The sequence below is a fragment of the Pyxicephalus adspersus genome, chromosome 9 (assembly GCF_032062135.1).
Source record: "Pyxicephalus adspersus chromosome 9, UCB_Pads_2.0, whole genome shotgun sequence".
NCBI lineage: Eukaryota > Metazoa > Chordata > Amphibia > Anura > Pyxicephalidae > Pyxicephalus > Pyxicephalus adspersus.
In genome coordinates, this window is record NC_092866.1 from 30492755 (window position 1) to 30502121 (window position 9367).

Below are 9367 nucleotides of genomic sequence, written 5' to 3' on the forward strand. Positions count from 1 at the left end.
ATATAGAAAATACTTTTAACATTAAATCCTCCCCAACTTTATTTTATTTTTTTTAATTAATAGAATATCTGTTTACTGGTGTACAAATCTAAAGGATCATATCAATCAATGATAATGAAATGTCCAATTGCAAAAAAAAAAAAACAAACAGCCAATTTTAACAGAGTGCGCAAGTGCTAATTACAAGTGAATTTCTATCACCTGTGTGCTTAAATTTGAGCATATATAAGGGTGTGGTTTAACTTGCTTTTTCCTTTTGTCTTTTTCTTTTCTTGGAGGGGCTATTGTTTTGTGTGTTACCCTAATTAATCTATGTTGCTGCATTTGAAACTTTGCTTACCATTTAGCACAATAGCTTCTTTTTTATTTTTTTTACTTTGAATGTTTTAATGTCTATTTTACAATTTTGAAGTCAATTTTAATGCTCTGTTATTGTGTTTGTGGCCATATTGTTTGATTGCAAAATTCTGCCTTTATTACCACTTTTCAATGTTTGTCCTGCATAAATATTTTCTAGTCCAGTTTTCCACCCTTGATAGGGCAAAATTGAATATTGATTTGGTAAGTATTTTTGAATGCAATATTTGTTAGGCCATTTTTGAACTATTTTGGCTTTACATGGAAGTGTGGATTTACTTGTGTTTTGTTTGTTCTTTTAAATTTTTTTGTCATTTAGTGTAAATTTTAGTGGTGTGTGTTTTTTTTTTGTTTTGATGTGTTTTTATATTTTATTGTGACCTTTTAGCAAATGTTTCTTTTGAATAAAGTTGTTTCTAAAATGTTGTTTGTTTTTTGGGGGTTTGTTATGTGATCTTTCCAATCTCCCAGGACACACCATTTAAGACAATTTAAAGACAATTGTGATTGTTTTTAAGCTGCTCCTTCCTCTGAATTATTTTTAAGGCTAAAAACAGCACAATTGTCTTATTAAAACTCAGTTTGATGTGCATAGTTGTGCGCCAAACTTCAGGAGCGTGTACCTCATAGTTGTGCGCCACGGCGGACCTGCTACGTGTGCCTGAACTGTTTTATCAGTTGAAAATGCACTGCACTTTTGTACAGTCCTCATTATGGTAAGTTTGTATTTTTTTGTGTATATTGCATGTTTTGCTTTATTTGCACTCATGTATGTATAGATAAACGTGTATGTATGCACTTAGATGTGTGTACATATACATAGAAAAGAGAAATTATAAGAATAAATAGGCAAAGAGGGCTTTTTGGACCATATTGCTTCACATTGCAAAGATTGCCTATTTCTTCCTATGATTTCAGATATCATGGGCTTGGCGCTGTGCTCTTCTCACTGCCCAGCTCTTATCGGCAGCTGGAATCCTCTGCACGGATGACAGCTGAGAATGGAGGATCCTCTATTGTTCTTTCAATGGATTAGAGCTGCAAATGAGAGCTGGGTAGAGGTCCACACACCTAAAGTTGGCTGTTCACTACTATGTACATGCACATATTTTGATGTGTGTGTATATATGGTTTTGAAAAATCGTCATGATTCTACCCCATTAAGCTCAATCAGAGGTAGATCATTTGAAGAGCACTAATTTGTCTCCTCGCTATCATGCAAGGCTGGAAATTATCTTTCTTTGTCCGGAGGACAGTGGAAGCCTTCTGCTAGAATGTCCTCTGGCTAGCTCAGACCACAATCCGGATTTTGGTGAAGGCACATTATTCTACTGTCTCACATAGATATTCCCATGTTTTGTATTTCTCCACTTTTTTATAGATCTTTTTTTTTCACGTGTCAACAAAATAAATCCACATGTGCTGCATTATCTGACCTAGTGCAACAGTGCTTACATTTTGCCCCTAAATTGTATGTATGTCTGCCACTTACTAATGCTTCACTAAAACCGGATTAACAGGGTTTACATCTAGGAGCACAATTATTGGTTTTACAATGGTTTAAACAAGATTAGGCTTAGTGAGGTGGCAACTGAAAGCTTCTTAGTAATAGTAATAGTATATCCATATATATCTACACACAATATTAACAAACAGTTTACATTTGCAACCAAACTATGTCAATTTGCAACAGAAAATATATCAATCAGTCAATGAATTAGTTATCCCTCTTTTTTTTCTTTTTAAGAGGTGTTTGGTTGTTGTCAAAATAACTCACATTTTGTTTCTCTTTTTCTTTAGACAATGATTCGGCAGAGATATGATCAACAGCGGTGGATTTTTGTCAAGAGACAAATCGCGGAGAGGCTGGCAGACAGGCTGTGGACCCCTGCAGGGACGCGCCCAACAGTCGCCCAAATCCAGGATAGCACCTCCCCCACAGGAAACAAGTTCCCCATCTAAATGTAAGTATTTCTCTATTTTAGATATTGTGAACATTCCTTAAAAACCATGAAAAGAAAGTAGGAGATACTTTGTTAGGCCTAGCTCCATCAAGTATCATTAGGAGTGTATGACTAGCTTCATGTCTAGGCAGCTTTTAACAGAAGACAAAGGTTAAATGTCACTTGGCCACGTTTGTCCCTTGTGAAAACCCACAACCTTCATTGCGAACAAACTGCATCACTTTAGTTCCATAGCCATAATTAGCTGGGCCCCAGGAATAACCTTTCTTTCTTGTTTGGCACGGTGTAAACAGCAAAACTGTCAGATAAGATGACATAACTTGAATTCTTTAGCACTGTGCAATTTAAGAACTAGCTGTATATTATACTGTTACATTTGGTCAGTACTTACCTCTCTTTTTTTTTTGGTCTCCTTCTACAAACACAGCCAGTTCCACATCGAGGGAGGCAGACAGCCCTCCTGAGGAGCTTCTGAGCCCCCCCCCCCACCACCACCGCCACCCCAACCCCGGCAGACATCCTCCTGGTAAGTTTATATTTTCATTTGTGTGGTTTTTAAAAGGACAGTACTTTTAAAAAATGTTTGGACCAAACTCTTCCGGTTAATATATTATTTGTTTTTGCCTCACCCGCCAGGAAGTAGACGGGATAGCCTGTATTGGCTGCACCAGAGGATGTCTGCCATGGAGCACTTCTTCAGGATAGCCCCTCGTCGGGATATGCCCAGGCGGTACCGGTTTAAAAAAAAAAATTTGTATATATGTTTTAAATGAAGTTTTGTTATATTGTTATATTTTTATATTTGATGGGGTTATTTGAACCATAAAATATTGAACATGCTCTTATCCTACACAAACCTGTTTTGCAGCTTGGCCAAGTTTGCTCCATTCCTGCATTGGTCACTTGGTCAAAATATCCTGTGACCGATGGGGGGCGTGTCCGGCCGGCTCTTAAGATGGCCGCGGTTTGAGAAAGCTCTGTGTGAGTGTGGGCGATAGCGACGAATTTCCACAGCTACTTTGACCCTCCGAGATTCTTACAGACATACTGGGACCCTACAGAACTTGGCGGACATGACTAGACGTAAGAAGAGCAAAACAGAACCCCAGAAATTGTCTTACTTCTTCAGGCCGCAACAATCCCGTCAATACCAAGATGGCGGTAGGTCCTCCGTCTCGGCTTCTTCTCCCGCAAGATCAACAGGAGATTCTTCTCCATTGCCAATCTCTAAAACTAGATCACCCGACAGTGCGGATGAGTCCTCTCAGAATACGACCTCTCCAGGACCGTCATCGATGCTTCCACATTCAGAAGCACCGCGCACACCGGATCCTATAGTAAGCCTAACAGGAGACGCAGCTACAATTACAGGCCTGACAGAAGACATTGATTTGGAACGATTTCAAGTAGGTGACGCAATTTTCTCACCAGCAACGCTGAAAGATATGTTAATATCTTTAAGACACTCCATACAACAGGATTTAAATTCGATGTTGGGCAAATTTAATGCAACTGTTTCCAGTCTTGGGAAAAGAGTACAACATATTGAAACTAAAATGGGGGAACAAATTTACAAACTGGAACATTCTTCGGGGAGTAGATAGCAAAACTGCATTTGGAGCATACTTGGGCTGCATCAAAAGAAACTTAGATAGGTAAAGTGTCAAAGTGTGAGGGTTACTAACCTGTGGACATTGGGCAAACACAAAATAAAGATTAAGCTATACAAACAAGCATCTTCACGTAGGATACCAACTCAAACCCACACTGGCGATCTCATGGAGTCCTGAAAAAAATGAGTGAGGAATGACAGGAAGAATGTGAAGGATGTTCTCACCTGACACCCGGCATCCGTTTACATAGTTCGCCCAAACCGGGCCCGACCATGGGCGCAGCCCACCCTAACAGCTCGGCCACCTCCACTTCCTGGCCTCGGCCACGGGACACCCCCACAGCACGCCCACAGTCCACCTCCACAGCATGGGCGCGGTTGCGGCGCACCTCTAGAGTATGGCAATTACTTGCCCACCTGTTAGAAGGTGGGCGGGCAGGAGCACGGGGTGGATGGGCAGGGGTACGGGGTGGGCTGGCAGGGCCACGGGGTGGATGGGCAGGGGCACTCCTTGGCCGGGCAGGGGCACAGGGTGGAGCCGGGGGGAAGAATGGCGCTGGCTGCTCTGCAGGGGATGGGGGGCCAGCAGAACCTATTGGGATTTGCCAACCCAGCCTGTGAATATTCGCCTGATGTAGGCGAGATTGTTGGCCCAAGGATTCACTTAACATGTTACAGGGATGGTCAACTCTGAACATGTAGGCACCCAAAGTGGCCGATTGTTCTTGGACTGATTCTATCATATGATGCACGGCCACCAGATGTTGTTGGTTAAATTCTCGGTCCTGGTGATTTTGATTGAGCTTTTCATGCAGGAGCGTAAGGACCGGTTCCAAATTATCTGAACTTGGGGCAGACATCCTTGACTCCACTAATCTATCAAAATGGCCAACCAGCCTCTGAGTGTGGCTTAGAAGCTGGCTGCCCACACGCGGTTGACCCAATCCACCTGCATCCACTGGTTGCTATAAAGGGAAAATAAAAAATGACTACAATATCATATAACTTTGTGGGTCACCATAACATTATGCAGACAGCATCCTGACATTGATACATCAACTAATGTTAGACAAAATGTTAGACACATTTTTTCTGACTCCTATACATTAAACATGGTTTGCTTACGGAAACCTCAGGTGTCTCCTCTTCTGCTTGTGGTAAATCTCCACCTGAGGGACCCTAAACAAAAAGAAAAAACACAAATGGAACACATTGGGAAAGGTTCATTCCCCCAACACATCCCAAAATAAACACTAATGGACCAGTTCTTGCCTGCCTTCATCGTGGATGCAGCCCGTGAAAACTCTTCAGAACCAGAAACCAGCAGACATGGATGTTCTACAAAGGCACATAATATATCACATCAAAATGAATGAATGTGGTGACAAGCCTTCACATATCAAAAGTCCCCAATATTTCATACACGCAAAATTATTTTTGACATATTAAGCTCACACATTCCCACATGTATTCTCCTCCAGGCTTCTCTGCAGTGGATCAACGACCTCCTCCTGTACATGGTGATCTGTTAATTAAAGCACAAAAACAAATGAAAGAGTGAGCTTGACTTTAACCCAAGTTCTTTTGGATTGATCGGTTCACCACAAATCTAACCACAAAACATACCACTCCCAGAGCCAAAAATGTGTGAAATAAACACTCATATTACACATGAGTATGGTTATAAACATGATTAGAGACACGTGCACAATGTCAAACAAGATATACCATGAAGGTTCATCTTACCAGGAGGAAGCCCAGTGTCATCTCGATGCGGAGACATCCTCATCATCCACATCACCCCGATCACAGAGGGCAGGAGAGGGACTACTGCGTCTCAGGGCGTACTATTGTAAAAAAAATTGAAATACACACATTGTTAATGCAAGTCAAAAGAAGGTAAAAATACACTGAAGAGGTCATTTTCCAAAAATGATTTCATATTTCACCCCCAAGCATAAATAAGTAAAAACACAAATAAGTAAACACAAATAAGTAAATAAGTAAAAACACAATGCTATTTTGTTGTCAATGCTAATGACTAAACTGTTGCAATCCCAGAAAAATCCAAAAATCAATTCACATTGGTGATTAGGTAATGTAAAAGGATTGAACTTACATGGTTGCCAAGCATCGGAGTCATCCTGGTATTCCACCCCTACCACGGTTTCTGACCCAATGAATGGCAACGCCAATCTTTCATACTCGTTGAGACGCTGCACAAGATGTTCACGATAGTTCCCACTGCTTCCGACCTCTGTGCCCAGGACCCTTTTGACATGTTTGAAGATGTCACTCACACGTTTTTGACACTGGGTAATGGTCCGTTGTTTACTGCCTACTGCATTTACACTCCTGGCAATTTCCTCCCAGAGTCCCTGCCTTACAGCATGGGACGTCTGGGAGTGCAAGCCCCCACGGAGGCTAGGAAAATGTTGTACGTAGGACTCCATGAGGGCTGCATTTTGCTCAGGAGTGAGGCTGGTTGCCTTGGAAGCAGAATCCCTGGTCTGGCTTAAACTGGCTGAGGTGCCAGGTTGAGGGGCTAGGGGCCTAGGTGTTACTTGGCCTGCTTCACAGAGCAACCTAGCTGGCCTGAGGGAGCTGCCTGTTGGTCCATGGACTGAAGACCAGTGGTGGGGTTGCCAGCAGCAGCAATAGTGGTGGTGGTAGTGGTGACAGTGGTGGTGGCCATTCTTCTTGGCTCCATGTAACTAGAAGTAACAAGAGTTATGGGACAACACACCCAAAACATTTTTGCGGGAATAAAGTCAATGGTGTATTCTTACTTGTTTATCTTGTAGCAGCCTTCTAGTTTGTTACTTTTCTGTTTTTTCTTTTTTTTCAAGTTTTGGTTTGCGTGACCAGAATGGCTAAGAAGCTCTGTGCAAATTTATAGGGATTCAGTACGTGCACATGCAAACGCGCAGGTATGTGAACGTGCGCATGCAAACGCACGCACATTCAAATGTGAGCTGGTTCAAGGATTTTGCTTGCTGTTGTCATGGATCCTAGTTTGGAAGTGGATTTACTCTTTTCAACCGCTGTTGTGACATTGAATACTACACTACTTATCACTGCAGAAAAAGAGCAGCAGTCATGGATCCTAGTTTGGAAGTGGATTTACTCTTTTCAACCGCTGTTGTGACATTGAATACTACACTACTTATCACTGCAGAAAAAGAGCAGCAGCAGCAACAACAGCAACCAGGGGAGCAAGCTTATGCTTTGCGAATGCTCAGGGAACCACGCATCTTCTTGGAGCGTAGCCGCCTGGAAAGTTTGCGTGACCAGGATGTCAAAAGGCGTTTATGCCTGTCTCACTAGTTCATCCATGACCTGTACAGCTTGCTGGAAGATAAAGTTGCTCCAAAAACTAAGAGAAGCCAGGCAGTGCCAGCAATGACCAGGTCATAAATGCCATTGTGGACCTTGTCCCACTATATATTCACTTCCCTCAAACAGCTCAGGAGTGGAGGAAAGTAAAGGTGGATTTCTTCAGGAGAGTGGGATTTCCGAATGTTTTGTGGGCCATTGATTGCACCCATGTGGCCATTCAGGTCCCTAAATTGCAGGAAATCGTGTTTCACAACCGGAACCGATATCATTCACTGAATGTACAAATAGTCTGTGATGCCAAAAGGAAAATCATGAGTGCACGCACAGGTTTCCCAGGATCATTACTACACTACTTATCACTGCAGAAAAAGAGCAGCAATAAAGTGACCGAAGAGCACAACCCTTAGCAACCTTTGTAAAAAACTCTGCATTCACAGAACACTTACTATACCAAGAACTAACACGTATTATGTTTGTCTTTTTACAGCTGACAAAGGATACAGGCAGCTTCCATGGCTTATGACAGCTGTGCATCATCCCCGGTCTGAAGCAGAGCATAATTACAACAAGGCCCTGCAAAAAAGCCAGGGGGTGTGGAGCAAACCATTGGGCTACTAAAAGCATGCTTTCTGTGCTTGGCGCGGCCCAGTGGTGAGCTCCTATACGCACCATGGAAGGCTGCCCGAGTCATCATGGCATGCTGCGTCCTGTACAGCCTGTGCCTGCACCATGGGGATACCTGGGAGATTCCAGAGGAACTCGAGCCAGAGGTACATCACCATCCTGCCTCTGGCTCCCACAGCACAGCAGAGGGACTTCGAGTGAGATGATGAACTTATTGCTAATGTTTTTGCGCGTGAATATTTACATATGTGTACAATGCATGCATTACATATTTCAGCACATCATGTTTGGGTTACAAACCAACCTAGGAGTTGAAGTCATAGTAAGCACACTTTAATCGTTTGGGAAATGAAATAGCAGACATATTTGTGTAAGAGCTGGACCTTTATGTGACACTTTACGAAAACACATTGCCAAACTAGGGCAGTGTGCAATTTAGTTTAGATTTGCGCAAGTATTGCTTATGCAGCCAGAAAAGAATGAAAAAAACAATCCAGCAGCATGTAGTTACCACTAAAACATGATTAACCATGCTGCTTAACACATCCTAATAATGTAATCTATTTCTTTACAGGGCAATAACATCCCTCTGCTGTGCTGCCAAGCCTCTGGAATCTCACATCACAGACTACTGTACATTCGTGGATGATATTGCTTCCGGTTAAAGAAGAAATCCACCTTTATGTTCCTCCACTCCCATGCTGATGTGAGGAAGTGAATATATAGTGGGCCAAGGTCTAAAATGGCATTGAAACCTTCAGAAACACCCAGGAAACTGTAGACTGGCTCAGTGCACAAAATAAGGGCGACGTGGTTTAAAAGGACATTCTTCCTAAAATATATAGAATGTCCAGGAGCCTCGTCATTCTTGGCACAGCCCAGCTTCTCTTGGTTTTTGGTGCAATTTTCCCTTCCAGAAAGATGTACAGGTCATGGATGACCTGGCGGGACAGGCATAAATGCCTTTTGACATTCTGGTTATTTGTTTGAGCAAAGCAATAAAATATGTTTGGCACTAACTTAAATTGTCTTGGCATTTTCTATACAAAATGAGTAATACAATTAGAATCATGTAAACACATAAATAAAGCATACTATCTGGTATGAGTGCTTGACCCTGCTTGTGAGCTTGGCAATCAATGTGGTTTGATGTTGTGCTTGGCAACCTGGACCTTCTTTCATCACCTTCAGGTGTGTTAGAATGAGTATGCAACTCAGCTGGACAACTAATTGACAACCAGTTTGGACAGAAAGTGGAAGTGTGCTTGTATACAATAGTGCTAAGATCAGGCAGCACATAACAATGACAACAAACCTATAACACTACCACAAATGAACAGAAGAGTTGTGTGGCAGCAAATCAATATGATTGCAAATGTCAGAGTAATAAATATGTACATAATACATTCAAAAACCAATATGTGACTTTGAAAATGGGACAAAGGCAACAGGCGGTTCAAGTAGTAGTTTG

General features: G+C 42.2%; 1 long non-coding RNA gene across 1 annotated transcript in view; it reads left to right on the top strand.

Moving 5' to 3' along the window:
* LOC140338739 (uncharacterized) overlaps positions 1-3880 on the top strand; it is an 18347-nt gene extending 14467 nt beyond the window's left edge. The window contains exons 5-7 of the long non-coding RNA XR_011922310.1: positions 2158-2321; positions 2749-2847; positions 2958-3880. This is a non-coding gene — a long non-coding RNA (uncharacterized lncRNA). The remainder of the gene's footprint in view (positions 1-2157; positions 2322-2748; positions 2848-2957) is intronic.
* Positions 3881-9367: the final 5487 nt, after the last annotated feature.